We start from the raw sequence: 17,500 nt of genomic DNA on the forward strand, positions 1-17,500 counted from the left end.
GCATTTTTTGCGCTAAAACTTGTGATTTTCTTCATAATGGGCCCTAAGAAAGTGAAGAGTGGTGGTGAAGTAAGAAAGGAGATGATGGTGAGAAGAGGGTGCAGAGGAAGATAACCATTGAAATAAAGAAAGAAATTATAGAAAAGTTTGAACGTGGTGTTCGCGTGACCGATATCGCAAGTGAGTACAAGATGGCCAAGTCGACAATTTCGACAATTTTGAAAAACAAGGATGCCATTAAAGAAGCAAATGTTGCGAAGGGAGTGACAGTACTAACCAAGATGAGATCGCAAACCCTCGAAGAGGCAGAAAAAAATAATTTTGAAAGTGGGTACATGAGAAACAGATGGCAGGTGATAGTGTAAAAACGAGCCGATCATCTGCGAGAAAGCTCGGCAAGTGTATCAGAGTTTGCTGAAGGAAACTCCTTCTACTAGTGCCACGCCAGATGATTTTAAGGCTAGTAAAGGGTGGTTTGATAACTTCAAGAAAAGAACTGGAATTCATCTGTAATTAGGCATGGTGAGGCTGCTAGCGCAGACAAGGCTGCTGCTGAGGCATTCGTGACTGAGTTTAGCCGAGTTCGTGGAGGCCGAAGGATACGTCGCTCAACAGATTTTCAATTGTGATGAAACGGGCCTCTTCTGGAAGAAGATGCCCAACAGGACATTTATCACCCAAGAAGAGAAGGCGCTCCCAGGCCACAAGCCAATGAAGGATAGGCTTACGCTTTTGTTATGCTCAAACGCAAGTGGCGACTTGAAACTAAGCCGCTACTTGTCTACCATTCAAATAACCCGCGTGCCTTTTAAGCAGCACAACGTAAATAAGGCCAGACTGCCTGTAATGTGGAGGGGGCCAATACAAAAGCTAATGGGTGACACGGAACTTGTTTATGGAGTGGATTGATGAAGTGTTTGCGCCGACCGTGAGTCAGTTACCTAACCAGAGAACAAGCTACCCCTGCGGTGCCTTCTGATCATGGATAATGCCCCGGCACACCCTTCGTACTTGGCTGACTGCAGTGAACATGACTTCATTCAGTTCAAGTTCCTTCCACCCAACACGACTCTGTTCTCCAGCCCATGGACCAACAAGTCATTAGCAATTTAAGAAATTATATACGAAGGCGCTCTTCTCCAGATGCTTCCGTGTAACTGAAGAGACAAAATTAACCTTAAAAGAATTTTGGAAGAAGCACTTTAATGTTTTTCACTGCATAACCCTCATTGATAACGCATGGACTGAAGTTACGTACCGCACATTAAATTCTGCGTGGCGGAAACTTTGGCCCCAGTGCGTAACTGTCCGTGACTTTGAGGGCTTCGATGCAGAGATTGTGCAAGAAATTGTGTCCATGGGCAACAGTATGGGTCTACAAGTCACGACGAAGATGTTGAAGAATTGGTCGCTGAACATTCAGAAGATTTGACTGCGGACGAACTTGTTCAACTCCACAAAGAGCAGCAGGAGCAACTTGCTCGGGAGCAATCAACTGACGAAGAGGAGGCTGGGGGAGGAAGTTACAGATGTCAGCAGTGATGTGATAAAAGCCGCATTGGAAAGTGGAATGATGTCCAGTGCTTCCTTGAATTGTATCATCCGGACAAAATTGTTACGAACAGGATCGTGAATATGCTCAATGAAAATTTAATGAGCCATTTCAGAAAAGTTATGCAAGGAAGGAAAAGGCAACAGACATTGGATAAGTTTTGGGTGATTAAAACGTTCACCAAAAAAACCTAGAAGAGTTGAATCTCCGGAACGAGATCTCCCCGACCTGGATGGGGGAGGGTCTCCTTCCGCACAATAACCTCCTCCCCACCCACCACCTTCCTCTTCTCTTGTCCGTCAAGCCAGAAGTCTCGCCAGTCATAGTAAGTGTTCACTTTACAAAACGTTTTTATAGTGTTAGTTTACCATTTTGTTAAATTGATATTATTAGATATATTAAGGTTTTTACACTGACTTTTACATTATCTGTGTAAAATAAGCAAAATATAACATAATATATATTGGTTCGTAGGGGTCGAGAACCAATTAATATTATTCCCATTAAACCTTATGGGGAAATTAGCTCCGAGTCACGAACAATTTGGAACACGACCAAGGTCTAGGAACGGAGTTGTGTTCGTGAGTCAAGGGTCTACTGTATATATATATATATATATATATATATATATATATATATATATATATATATATATATATATATATGGAGAGAGAGAGAGAGACGAGAGAGAGAGAGAGAGAGAGAAATGAAATAAAATCTCACACTATATAATAATAGTGTATCATAGCAATATTTTAGACACCCCTCTCAACGATTCTGCGACTTACTGTGCCGGCAGGTATCCACCCCAAATTGGGTTCACGCCCATCCCAGCCCCCAGCGCACAACTGGCAACATCATTTAACGACACAACAATGCACTGTTGCATATGCAACACAAATTTCTCCTTCCCCCACACCTTCTTTCTGATGTATATTATTTTCGACAGCAGTTCGACCTTGGGAGATAGATATACAGTAGGGGCTCTTAGACTTCCATGAGGCGTCACAGGAGAGAGAGAGCGAGAGTAAAATTAACTTTTACCACGTAACGTTTAAATAATCACTTTTCTAGATAAGAAATTTGAGAGAGAGAGAGAGAGAGAAATTCACTTTTACTATTTACTAGGAGAATAAAGAATGTAGTATGTGAAAGAGAGAATCCCTAAAAAAAAAGGAGAAACGTTTTTTATTGGCAATGACCTTTTACCCAAGCCGAATTTTTTAAGAGATTTGAAACGATAACTGTTTATAAAACAGTTTCATTTTCTTGACATTTTCAGCTCTCTCTCTCTCTCTCTCTCTCTCTCTCTCTCTCTCTCTCCTTCTCTCTCTCTCTCTCTCTCTCTCTCTCTGGCAGCTTTTTTAAAAACATTTAAGTACACAGATAAAAAACTTTAACGAGAGTAAAAAAAAATAATGCAGAAACAGAGATCTAACGCAGGAAAAATATCAATTAATAAATGAATAATTCGTTTTACCTGACTTAACTGGAAGCAGTTTGCATTCCTTTGGTGTCCTCCTATTTAAAATGATATGTTTCATTTGAATATATATATATATATATATATATATATATATATATATATAAATATATATATATATATATAAATATATATATATATATATATATATATATATATATATATATATGTAATTACAAAGGCAGAGTTGGCATTACAAACTAAAACTGGGGTCTATGAAACCAAAAGAATGATACAAAATAAAATAAAAACATTTCCTACCATTAGACCTAACGTTCAAGTAGTGCAAACGCCACTACAAAAGGAACAGTAACTCTTCTTACCTTAGTATGTGCAGAGAATAGACAGTTTTCCGTCTCTCCGTTCACCATCTGAACGCGTCAGGCGATGCCGAGAGTATGTCACAGGACCTTTAAAGTAATAAAAAAAAAAAAAAAAAAAAAAAATGTAACGAGTCGTCAACGTTTAAAGTGGCAGATAGGAAAGGAAGACTCAGTACCCTGCAATGTCTCCCAACCATCTTAGGATAATACTATATAAGGAAAATAGAATATGCAATATTTTTTTTTTGTGCTTTCCTTAAAAAAATATTCTCATAAGGTTACAAAACATTGAATGAAATAGAAACAAAAACTGAATTATATGTATATATATATAGTATATATATATATATATATATATATTATATATATGTATGTATGTATTAGCAGCGATAACATCAATTAAAAGCCGCAGCCAAAAAAAAACTTATAAAATGCTCCTAACCAAAAATTAAAAAACAACAAAAACAATTAAACCAATTAACAAAAGATGATAAAACACAACCATATGGTTATTACTATCCTTCCCCACAACGAAGGAATTGCATAATAATTACATTACTATTAATAATTTCTGAAAACGTTTAAAGAAAACTGGTTTAAACTGGATTATTGCTGATGTAGAAAACGGCAAAAGACATTATAACTAACTTTTTAAATATCAAATGACGGCAGCGCGTCATCTTGAGCTGCTTAATCCATTAACGATGAACAGGCGTTTTTATCATCTTCCCATTCTTGGAAAGTGCTTGAACTCACTCTCTCTCTCTCTCTCTCTCTCTCTCTCTCTCTCTCTCTCTCTCTGATTAACTGTCGGCAGTGACTCATTCCTGCTGAGTAAATTCAAACGTAGTATGTTCAGTGAGCCCATTGTCTACAGAACAATTATCTAATGTCTTAACCTCTCAGTTCCTAGTTTCTCTCTCTCTCTCTCTCCAGTGACCCATTCCCGCTAAGTGGCACATTTAAACGCAGTATGTTCTGTAGTCAGATGTCAAAGGAAAGTTCATCTATCACTTAAACCCTTCAGTTTCTCTCTCTCTCTCTCTCTCTCTCTCTCTCTCTCTCTCTCTCTCTCTCTCTCTCTCTCTCTCTCTCTATGGAATTATCACAACTCGTTCTCATCAAGCATGAGAAAAGTGAGGCTAAAATTTTTCCCATTCCATCGGACTCCGGATGAAGTGAAAAAAATGCAAGTGACGGTCAACGTACGCAGCGGCAGAATATGAATAAAATCGAAATGAAAACGAGATTCCTACGCATAGAAAACGGACAGATATTAGTTTTTAATTTCCAACTTAGCCACAATATTGCCAGTCAATCTCGCTTACTCAGGGAGTAAGCCTACAAACTACTTTGCTGCTGTTGTTGTTGTTGTTGTTGTGGGGGGGGGGGTGGTAGGAAAGGTCTATGAAAGAGCCTTTATATATATATATATATATATATATATATATATATATATATATGTATATATAAAATATATATAAACAAAGCATATTTACACCAACCCAACTACAAGAACACGAAAAAAAAAAATCCATATAACAAGAAAAGCCACATTTATCAAGAAGGGGGGGGGCGAGTAGACTAAGGTCAAAAACCTTAGCCAAGCAACCACGTTCTAGTGGGTGACGTGGGCGTTGTCCCACAGGTGGATGGGCGGCATGTGGGCGTTGTTCTCTATGACGTTTCACGCATTCAGAGGGATACAACAACCTAACTCTCGTATCCATGGGTTAACTAAACCCCCACCACCAGACCACGTGTTTTGGTAAAATAATAATAATGGGGAGAATATGTCGTTGACTATCCACATATATATATATATATATATATATAGTATATATATATATATATATATATATATATATATATATATATGTATAATATATATATATACGTATATATATATATATATATATATATAATATTAATTTCATCTATTCATTTATAAAATGTGTGATGAGAGTGCAGGGAACTTTCACGTGTTTTGGTCTCTCTCTCTCTCTCTCTCTCTCTCTCTCTCTCTGTAAATATGTATATAAATTTATGTGTGTGTGTATAAATACAGAGAGAGAGAGAGAGAGAGATTAGTATTCCACTGTTCCAGTACGTTTTTATTGCTTTATCTCACTCTCTCGCCAGTATTAGCAAAAACATGCAAAGAAAAAGAGGGAGAGAGAGAGAGAGATTCCTCAACTTTTGTCATTACTAGCATTTCTAAATATTAGAAACTCTGGGGGGTTAGTTCCTTGACCGAAAGATTATGGCAATCGCATCTTGGCAGGAAAAAATGACGCAATACTGGAAGAAAGGTCAGCTGATTTTGACACCCAGGGAGCGAGTGATTTAGCTTTAATTAGTGACTTTTAATTTAGCATGAGGACGCGCAAGGGCAGATATATACGGTAGACGGTAAACGCACGGCAATCAGCATACTGCAAAGTGTGACGTCAAGAAAGCTTTGTGAACAAATATACTTTAGAAAATTGCAAGTGTGGTCAAAAGTCAGTTGGTACATAAAAAACAAATAAATAAACATAAGTTTTAAGTATGAAAAGTTTGAGTTACAAGAAAGATTTGTGAATAAGCAGAGTTTAGAAAAATGCAATGTGTTTAAAATAAGGGCTTGCAAATAAAATAACTAATATGGTTTTATAGTATGCAAAGTATGATTTTAAGAATTTTCTTGGAATTATATATAGTTTTGTATATAAACACATATATATTTCACACACACACATACACACACACACACACACACACACTATATATATATATATATATATATATATATATATATATATATATATATTATATATATATATATATATGCACATATATATAATATTATATATCTTATATATATATATATATATTTATATATATATATATATATATTTATATATATATATATATATATAAAACTCCTTTGAATTTTACCCTTCCACAAGAATTCTCCAGCATAGATCCACAAAAAAAATAAAATAAAATAAAATAAAACGAAACAACGCTACCATTCAAAATTCATTCTCAGGACCCATAGATTCTCAAAAACAATAGTATCTGTAAAACACAAGGTTTTCGAAATCCCAAATGATTCATACGTAGAGGCCGGTGTGACCTACGGAACATACATGAAGGAATGAATCAGACTAATGTGCCATGAGTAATGTATTCGAGAGAGATAGAGAGAGAGAGAGAGAGAGAGAGAGAGAGAGAGAGAGAGAGAGAGAGAGAAGATATTCAACTGTTCTAGGACAGTTTCTGTTATCGTTTTATGCTTATTCTTAAGGCAATTATCACCAAAAACAAATACAGAGAGAGAGAGAGAAAGAGAAAGGGGGGGGGGGGTGTATTTAACGATCTAGAACAGTTTCTGTTATTGTTTTATGCTTATTCTTCCGGCAATTATCAGCAAAAACAAAGAGAGAGAGAGAGAGAGAGAGAGAGAGAGAGAGAGAGAGAGAGAGAGAGAACTTAATTATTTTACGCCAGGATTTTTTTATCGTTTTTTTTTCTTCCGGAAATTATTAGCAAAAGCAAATGCAGAGAGAGAGAGAGAGAGAGAGAGAGAGAGAGAGAGAGAGAGAGAGAGAGAGAGAGAGAGTTTTAAATCTTTTCCTTAAGTGTATGCGAGGCTAACTTTCAATATACTACGAGAATCTTATTGATTTATGAATTATAACATAATGATCATATTGGCTGAAAATGAAAAGAGAACGATATCATATTATCTAACAAGTAGAAAAAATATTTTGTATAATCAAGCAAACAGGCAAGTCATGTTTACACATTGAAATCAGGCATACTAATCACGAAGATAGTCAAAACATTCCTATCTGTTCTTCGAATCAATTCAGTCGGATCATACGAGATTTTTTTTTCTTGTCTCTATTCACTGCTGCGTCCACTTTTCTTTGGCCATTTTCACTTTCCATTGCCTTGTTTGCTTCTTTTAATATTCCACTTTAGCTCTGCTAAACGAATATCAATGACAAACAGTGGATGGCAAAATTTTGATTCATTGATGTTAATAAAAAAAACATAAATAAAAATTCAGTCACTATATCTCCAATTTCTATTAGTTTGCTTGCTTCTTTTAATTCGTCAAAACAAGTACATTTCTACTGGGAAATGTCAGCTTCATTCGCAAAAAATGATGAAAACATTGGAATTACAAATTGAAAATTCTGCTTCGCTGATAACAACGAGTTACTAAGTCGAAGATTTCAGCATAATTCGTGATATTTCATGATAATTAATCACTTTTACTGCGGCATCAAATACTCTACAGAAAATCCTACTTACTTCTCATTAAAATAGTTCTGAGAACCAGCAATGAGTTACAGAATAGTCAAATAAAAACAGCGACCTATGTCAATCACTAACAGAGGTAGCAGTGCATTGTAAAACTGTGATTCATGGCAATCACTGATAAGGGTAGCAGTGCATCACAGAAATTGTACACTACGGCAATCACTGATGCAGTCAGCAGTGGATTACAAAATTATGATCAATGGCACTCCCTGAAACAGGCAGCAATGCATTGCCAAAATAGTGACTCACAGCAATCACTGATACAGGCAGCAATGCATTACAAAGACAGTGACATACAGCAATTACTGATACAGGCAGCAATGCATTACAAAGACTGACATACAGCAATCACTTATACAGGCAGTAATGCATTACAAAGACAGTGTCTCACGGCAATCATTAATACAGGCAGCAATGCACTACGGACAGTGACTCACGGAAATCACTGATACAGGCAGCATTGCACTACAAAGCATTTATCTCAGTGCCCCGCGGCAATTACTGATGCAAGAAATGTATTACAAAATAGTTTAAGAGCAATCACTGATACAGGTAGCAATGCAGTACAAAGCATTTAACTCAAGAGCCTCAAGGCAACAGCTTATATAGGCAGCGATACATTACAAAATTGTTTAATGGCAATCACTGATACAGGCAGCAATTCATAACAAAACAGTAACCATAGTGCCCCCACTTCAATCACTGGTACAAATGCAGTCGAACCAGAGCCCACCTAAACGGGTCCTGAGTAGAACCGACCCAGTTAAGAACTGAGGACAGAAGAACGCTGCGTCGACTGACGTCTATCTATGTAGACCAGTTCTGTCTGGGGTCGCTTCGTCCTTGCAAAAGCGGGACAGTTACTTTCCAAAAGGAATCGATGCTCCCTCGATCCTATCGTGACAAAGCATTTGGATCCTTTTTCCATGACATTTCAATCACATAAAGGGTTTAACGGGACTCTTATCCGCGTCTTGGCGTTATGGAATGAGCTTGGAACAACGTCGTGGATGTTATCTTTGAACGTAACAGTAACACGACGGTAGGTATGTATAATCTTTCTGCGAATAAGTACTCGGAACAAAAGAAATACATGTCACCAGTGATTGCATGAAGATACAGTATACATGCATGCACACAAGCATGAGGGTGTGTTTTTCTGACACACACACACACAAACACACACACACACACACACACACACCACATATATATATATATATATATATATATATATATATATATATATACATATATATATATATATATATATATATATATATATATATATATATATATATATATGTATTGAGAGAGAGAGAGAGAGAGTGAGAGAAGAGAGAGAGAGAGAGAGAGAGAGAGAGAAGCTTTTATAGTGAAGTCATAAATAATTAAACTTAAATAAAACACCATCTTTCTGCAACAGGTTCCAAATATTGTTACCACTGTCTTAAATACCAGCACTTCCTCTCTCTCTCTCTCTCTCTCTCTCTGCGTACATATGCACTCACACACAGGCATAAACACGCGCTCCCCCAACGTCAAAACACAACCCAGAAGCAGGGGAATTTCCTCTTCATCAGCGGAAAATCCTGTCAACACACACACACACACTCAGACTTATCATAAATCCCGTTTCTGTTACTGCTTATTCACCATTATACTCAGCTAATAATCTGAAGCAAGCACGATGTTTACAGCTTACTCATCATCGCACCACTCACTCGACACCTGAGAGAGAGAGAGAGAGAGAGAGAGAGAGAGAGAGAGAGAGAGAGAGTTTCGTGCTTGCCTGAGTCACGCGCGTGCAAGCACTGAAGCCCAGTCATTACAGAAATTCTCATTGATTTCTTGGTCTACGCAAGATTCTCCCAGTATTCAAGTAAGTCACTTACAGTGTCTATTTATCTATTAATTTATTAATGTATTTTTTCGTTTCTAATAACCGATCTCCACTTTTTGTATTTCCAGTTACCTTCTGTACTTTCAAGTGAACACATATTCTTTGGAAGCTTGAATTTGGAAGTCTAAATTCATATATATATATATATATATATATATATATATATATATATATATATATATATATTGTGTGGACCTGTTCATCTGGATAGGGTTCATCTCTAAATAATAATAATAATAATAATAATAATAGTATTAATAATAAACCTGGAAAAAGTAGATGCTGAAGTAGCTCCAGGACCCCTGCAGAAGAGTGTGCTACTAGAAACAGCGCACATAGTAAAAGTAATGGACTCTTAAGGAGGCAGGATGCAAACCCGGCATCCCACACAACAAAAACCACCCAGGTCGAATAGGATGACTGTGATAAACAGAAAAAAATATAATGAATAAATAAAATAACAGTAATAAGAACAACAACAACAACTTGGAAACACGATAAAAATGAACGAGGTCCGAGTATGCGCACAGATGCGACAGGACACGAATTGGACGAGAAGCTCATTTGCATACGCTGAAATTTTTTGGGTCAGCATGAGAGATAATCCCCAATTGCCTCGAATCAGTGCCACCATTTTTAGCTGAGTATTCACTTCAATTATTTATTTATTTATTCATGGAAATATTCATGGATTCATTCATCCCTCTGAGCTTACAGTCTCTCTCTCTCTCTCTCTCTCTCTCTCTCTCTCTCTCTCATAAGAAATCTATCTCCTACAGTGAAAACAGGACAGATAAAAAATTATTCTCTCTCTCTCTCTCTCTCTCTCTCTCTCTCGTTGCTTGTTGCTATTCTCTGTACTGTTCCGTAGGCTATTCATGCGTCTCCATATTAGTCGGCATCACATGTCAAGACACCTTTTCCTTCTCCTGCCAAACTTCGGAATTTTCTTCCTGCTTACGTTTTTTTCCTAATTCCTATAACATTCATCTTTTTAAGAGACCTACAGGATATATCGAAGTTCTGCCCGACCTTTATTTATTCCACTCTCATTCTATTTCAATATTCGCCATTTGGCAAAAGATGCGTTATATAAATATTCAAGTATATAACAATTATGCTGAAACTAGACTTAATTATATAAATATTCATATAAATATTTCAGCATCTAACAATGATAAGAAAATTATTTTTGGACAGGCAAACATATTGACAGACTGACAGATTTATCGCTCCCCGTCTAGCACACAGAAGAGGCTCAAGTGACTGTCTAAAATTCCCTACAGCAAAAGAACTGAGTATATGAGCTCTATATGAAACTTGTTGAAAGTTAATCAGTAAAAGTGAACTTGGATGCCCCTGACATCAAATACGCAGTGGTGACTAAGGTAGAATATGAGAGAAGGTACCAGTTTCTGTTATGGTTTAAGCATTTCTTCTAGGATTCTAAAATATTGTTTTTGAGAGAGAGAGAGAGAGAGAGAGAGAGAGAGATTGAATAATTTTCGATTTTGGAATCTGTCTTGTTTTTACTGAAGAAAAAATAGGAGAGAGAGAGAGAGAGAGAGGAGAGAGAGAGAGAGAGAGAGAGAGAGAAATTTCCCGCCCCTCCACCTGACCACGCAAGACAGCAATCTAGTACTGCACAACGGATCAGAAAGACAATAAGACGTCGTCCAGTCCAGGGTCAAAGAATACAAGACCTCGCGTCAACCTTGAACCTTCCCACCTGGTAGGTTTGTAAAGAGAGAGAGAGAGAGAGAGAGAGAGAGAGAGAGAGAGAGAGAGAGACCTTCACTTCCCTCGCGGTGGGCCTCCTGCAGGAGGCGAATGAGGTGGAGAGAAGACAAGAATATAAACAAAAGCTACACGAGCGAAGCTCCTGACAGGATGTGATCCGGTTATGATTTCTTCCTTCTCGTTACTGGCTGATGCTACTCTTCCACAACACCAGCTTCTTTCCCACTTTTCCTACAGGCCCCACACCACCTTCTTTGCTACCTTTCCCACTGTGCCTACAGCAGCTTCTTTGTCGATTTTCCCACAGGCCCTTCGGAGTACCTCCTTCCCACAAATCACCCACATCCCCACAAAACCACCTCATTTTCCACAGGGACCACCACACAAGAACCCCCTTCCCCTACACCATACCATGGCAGTCTACCCCCCAATATCCCCACAATAGAAACCCCCTATTTATACCCTTCAAGCCCCCATTATGGCAACCCCAACCCCCATCTCATAACAATCTTCTTCCCACTACAATCTCCTCCAGTTTATTCTGCTTAAATCATAGTTCAATTGAAAGGGAATGCGAGAGTACGGGATGAATACTGGCGTCACAAGAACTGTGGTCATGGACGGTACAAATACATTATTCATTCTGTTAATAGCCATATAATCTATACTCATTTATTACATAGTAGTAAATCTACATAAAGGACAGGCGAAAATAATACATTAGATTGTGAAAACAAAAAATATACATTCAAATATATCATTATATTCTTTTCTGTTTTCCTTACGTTATTTCTTTACTTTTCTTTTTTATTCTTTACTTCTGAATTTCCTTTTCTGTATTTAGCAGCTTTCGATATTGGGTCCCCAGCATTGTAATAATAATAATTACAGCGAATAAATAAATAAAATATTGGAGATCAAAGAAGTTTAAGATGAGAATGAATGAAAGAAAGAAAATGAGATAAAACGATGAAATTATATAAATTATAAGAATAAAATGAAGTGGAATTATTGCACGTATTTAGGGAATTTCTTTAGAAAAGGTGAAAAGGTTTGAAACACCACTGGACAATAATGAAAAACCAAATGAATAACGAACAGAGAAAAACCAAGGAACGAAAAGTGGAGATGAAAGAAACAAAAAAAAATAAATAATGTAAATAAATAGGAAGGAACACCAGAAATGGAGGAGAGGGAAGCTGCGATTTAGGGCAGCCGAGGGTCCCGTTCGCCTGATGGTTCCTATGCACGCGTACGCGCGCGCTTGAGTGTGCATATGTTCGGCTCCAAAGATCTCTTGACAGCTGTCGAAATCTCAGGACTTGCAGGGTAAAGGATAGTGAGAAGGATACGAATATTTGGGAATGGAGAGAGAGAGAGAGAGAGAGAGAGTAGAGAGAGAGAGAGAGAGTAAATATGAACCTAATGAGTTGCAACTTCAGAATATCGAATATTATTATCATTATCATAAATAATTTCTTATCCAAAAGCTTTGAATTGTTTTTGCTCGGAAAGAAATATACATAATCATGAACTACTACTCCACTATAATAAAATAAAAATCATAAGAAAATTAATAAATTAAACTGCCAAGAAAGGAAAAAAATTAATCCCTAAAAGGGAGAAAGAGTAAGTCAGACTAATTTAGACTGTATAAATCCAGTTAAATCTCAGGAAAAGCACATCTTCACAAAATATAAATAAAAATAAAAAAAGTAAAAGAATTGCTTAATAAAACATCTAACGTAATCTTTAATAGAGTCAAACTGACACGAAAAAACTGGCAATGAAAAACCTCCAATAATAATTGCCGGTAAAATGAAATTAACTCCTTCAAGCAGTAAGTTAATGGGATATTCTTTAGAGTAAAAGCATGCGCAGGCATAGGACATTATCATCCATAATATCACGATCATTAAAATGAAGAATATTTTCGTAGTCATCATTAAAAGACCATTTTCATATTTAAAAGAATATTCAGTAAAAAAAAAACATTATCAAAATTATAAGAATATTCTCAGTATCAAAATTTCAAAAATATCATCAAAATCAAAAAGATATTCTCAGTGTATTCTCAGAGTCAAAATTAAAAGATTATCAAAATTAAAGAATATTCACTTAGTCAAAATAAAAATCATAAAAATTAAAAGAATGCTTTCAGAGTCAAAATCAAAAGAATATTCTTTGAGTCAAAGTAAAAAAGAATTATATAAAAATCAAAAGAATAAAAGAATATTCCGAGTCAAAATTGAAAGAATATCAACAAAATTAAAAGAATATTCCCCGAGTCAAAATTAAAATTATATACTCTGAGACAAAATTGAAATATCAAAATTAAAAGAATATTCTCGGAGTAAAAATTTAAATAATATTATAGAAATTAAAATAATATTATCAGAGTAGAAATAAAAATATTACCAAAATTAAAGAAAAATACCTCGAGTCATAATCAAACCGAATATTTTCAAATTTAGGAATAAATATCCTCCGAATAGATGTTAAAAGTACATATTATCAGATTCAAAATTATTGAGAATATTGTCTGAGTTAAAATCAACATAATAGTATCAAAATAAAAATAATATTCTCTTGGTGGAAGTTAAAATAATATTTTGAGTCGACATTAAAAATATAATTAGACAAAATTGAAGGAATATTATGAAAATTAGAAAAAAATATCAAACTTAAATAAATCTACATAATATAGTAAGAGTCAAATCAAATATCACACAAATAATCTGAGTCAAAATTAAAAGAATTTTCCGTAAGTCAAAATGATAAGAATATTTTGAATCCAGAATCGGCCAAGCAAACTCCGCAATACAAGACACTCGCTCCGTTATGCAACACCAGAACGGCCGAGCTACCAGTTTGAAGAAAAAAAAAAAAAAAAAAAAAAAAAAAGAGAGAGAGAGAGAGAGATGAGAGAGAGAGAGAGAGATTGTGAGAGAGAGAGAGAGAGAGAGATAAAATCAAAGGAACACCGAACTGCTCTTGTGTGCCCGTTACGGGAGGCGAATTGGTCACGGACAAAAACCCGGTATGCAATCGGATACCCCAGAATGCAATTTCATACCCACCCCTTCTGATTTCGATAACAGGTCATCGGGGGGCATTATGGTCCGGCAGATGTCGAGGGAATAAAAATTATGAGTTGTAATGAACGGGACTTTATTATTGATTTGATTTTTCTTCTTACCATATTTTATTATAAATAAAAATATATATAATGTGTGTGTATGTAAGCATATATATATATACATACACACACAACACACACACACACCACACACACATATATATATATATATATATATATATATATATATCTATACACACATATATAAAAAACAATAACCCTCGAAGGAAAGTGAAAACGAAGGACATTGAATCGAAAGGCCTCACAGTACTCCCCCCAGTTTTTCCATTTCTTTTGTCGGCTTTTGCCTTTATATATATATTCATCACGTTCCAAATGTTCGTGATTCAGTTATACACACACAGAAACACACAGGCATATATATATATAATATATATATATATATTATATATAAATATATATATATATATATATATATTATATATATGACTGGTAAAGGTGTTCTGTAACAACAGAATTCCATCTAATAAAAGGAGCCCATAAAAACACCAAAATGTAGAGAGAAAAGTACTATATTTCAGAGACTGCTGTCTCTCTCTTCAGGTATATGAATTGAGAAAAGTTTACAGAAAAGGTGGTATTTATACCAAGAGATTCGTCCACAAGTAGAACCAATTTAGGTCACCCCCGCTGATAATCTTCCTTTAATCTTCTTAAGCGTTTGGTTGAATGAACACTGCGTCGACGATGTCTGATGTCCAATTCCCTTTTGAGATGTTCATTACCTGCTTCTCTTTTATTAAGGCCGATTCCATCATTTGACTCTTGTACCGGCAGTTGCTGCTATAAATTACACGTGACATATTCCAGTTTATTCTATGGTTATGTTCATTTATATGATTGAAAATAGCAGAGTTCTGTTGTCCATACCTAACTGACCGTTTGTGTTGTATTAATCTCTGGGGAAGTGATTTACCTGTAAATCCGATGTAAGATTGGTCACAGTCCTGGCATGGGATCTCATATACCCCCGGCGATGTCTTTTGTTGGACGTTAATCAGGGATTTGGCTAAGGTATTTGGGTAGGTAAATGCAAAAGGGTTGGATTTCCCAAGGGTGTGAGTTACTCTCTTAATCGTCTCCAGGTGGGAATTTTTATTTTTATTTTTGTTGTTGGGTGGTGTCTCTGGTCTTGTCTTTAGGGGGTCGGTAGAAAATTACGTTTGCTTTTTGAATTGCTTTCACAATTATATGGTCAGGATACTTTAAAGATGAGAGTTGCTTGCGAATTAGTTCAAATTCTTTTTCCAGAAATCTGGGGAACAAATTCGTAAGGCTCTTAAGAATAGGTTGCTAGCTAGACTTATCTTGATAGTATTGTCATGATAGCTAAAGTAGTGAAATATATGAAAGTGAGAAACGTTGGTTTTCTGTATATGGTAAATTTGTATTCTGTCGTGTCTCTGATTATTAAAACATCAAGAAAAGGAATTTTGTTGTCTGTTTCCATTCAACTTTAAATTTATTTGATGCTGGGCACTAATGCGTTTAATTTTGAGAGGAATTCATTAAAATTACCCCACTTATTATCCCAAAATGTTAGTATGTCATCCACGTATCTCACCACAGCATGTTTTTGGGTTTTATTGCATTTATTACTGTAGTTTCAAAGTATTCCATGTACAGATTGGCTAAAATAGGACTTAAAGGACTACCCATACTACACCCGAATTTTTGCTTGTAGAATGATTCCCCACGAATGAAAATACGTTATTAGATGCACATAATTCAAATGATGGAATCGGCCTTAATAAAAGAGAAAGCAGGTAATGAACATCTCAAAAGGAATTGGACATCAGACATCGTCGACGCAGTGTTCATTCAACCAACGCTTAAGAAGATTAAAGGAAGATTATCAGCGGGGGTGACCTAAATTGGCTTACTTGTGGACGAATCTCTTGGATAAAAATACCACCTTTTCTGTTAACTTTTCTCATTCATATACCTGAAGAGAGAGACAGCAGTCTCTGAAATATAGTACTTTCTCTCTACATTTTGGTGTTTTTATGGGGCTCCTTTTATTAGATATATATATATATATATATATATATATATATAATATATATATATATATGTGTGTGTGTTGGTGTGTGGTGTGTGTGTGTGTGTGTTGGGTGTGTGCTTAAAAAATCACAGTAGCACGTGACTTCATAAATAAGCGAATCCCACAGAAAATGATAGTCAGAAATCCCCCCCCCAAGCGCTTTCGTCTTACAGATGGTTAATTGTCAAAGGGTAAAAAATTGAGAGAGATAATCCAGGATTATCGGATATCACACGGTCACAAACCTAAACAGATTGACCCTAACCGAAATTACAAAGTTTCTTTACAGTCCCAAACGTAAAAACTGAATATATTCATTTTGTTGTTTATATCTATCTACAACTTTTTTCATTATGAAAGCATCAAGTTTAAATAAACTAAGACTTAAATTTAGAATATTTCTGTTATTTGACTTGATGAAACAAGATTCAATGATATCCTTTTAACTGTGTCATTACATGGGATTAAGGCTCTTGCTTGGACTCCAGTTATAGAATGGTCTAAATCTCTCATATGTCGAATAAGGCATTCGATATTTGCCCAGTTCTCACAGAATATTGATGTTGTTTGAGACGTTGTGAAAGAGATTTACCGGTCTGTCCGTAATACACTTTATCACACTTTTTGCATGGAATTTCATAAATGCAGCCTGGAAGATCTTTAAGAGAATTTTTGATTACTAAACTCTTGACATTAATATTACTGAAAACAACATTTATGTTAAAAAGCTTTAAAATTCTAGGAATATCTAAAAACCATTCATCATAGGGTAATTTTAGAATGTTATGCTTACTAAATTCAAGTTTGTCATTAGTTGAATAAAAAGTTTTTCTAGCTCTTTTCCATGCCACATCTACAAAAGTCCTTGGGTATTTAAGTTTCATTGCAATATCATAAATAGTTTTAATTTCAGCGTCAATAAACTGCGGGCTACAGACACGTAAAGCCCTTAGGAACATCCCAGAAAGAACAGAGAAT

At 35.7% G+C, this 17,500-nt stretch overlaps 1 protein-coding gene across 4 annotated transcripts in view; it reads right to left on the minus strand.

Annotated features, from left to right (window-relative positions):
• LOC135217103 (uncharacterized) overlaps positions 1 to 17,500 on the minus strand; it is a 316,159-nt gene that overhangs the window by 164,761 nt on the left and 133,898 nt on the right. For 2 of the 4 annotated variants that reach the window (XM_064252794.1, XM_064252793.1), the window contains one exon: positions 3,359 to 3,445. The exons of the other annotated variants lie outside the window; for them this stretch is intronic. The gene's annotated coding sequence lies outside the window, so the exon portion shown is untranslated. The remainder of the gene's footprint in view (positions 1 to 3,358; positions 3,446 to 17,500) is intronic. 4 annotated transcript variants of the gene reach the window in all.

Source organism: Macrobrachium nipponense, chromosome 7 (assembly GCF_015104395.2).
Source record: "Macrobrachium nipponense isolate FS-2020 chromosome 7, ASM1510439v2, whole genome shotgun sequence".
In the NCBI taxonomy this organism is placed as follows: Eukaryota; Metazoa; Arthropoda; class Malacostraca; order Decapoda; family Palaemonidae; genus Macrobrachium; species Macrobrachium nipponense.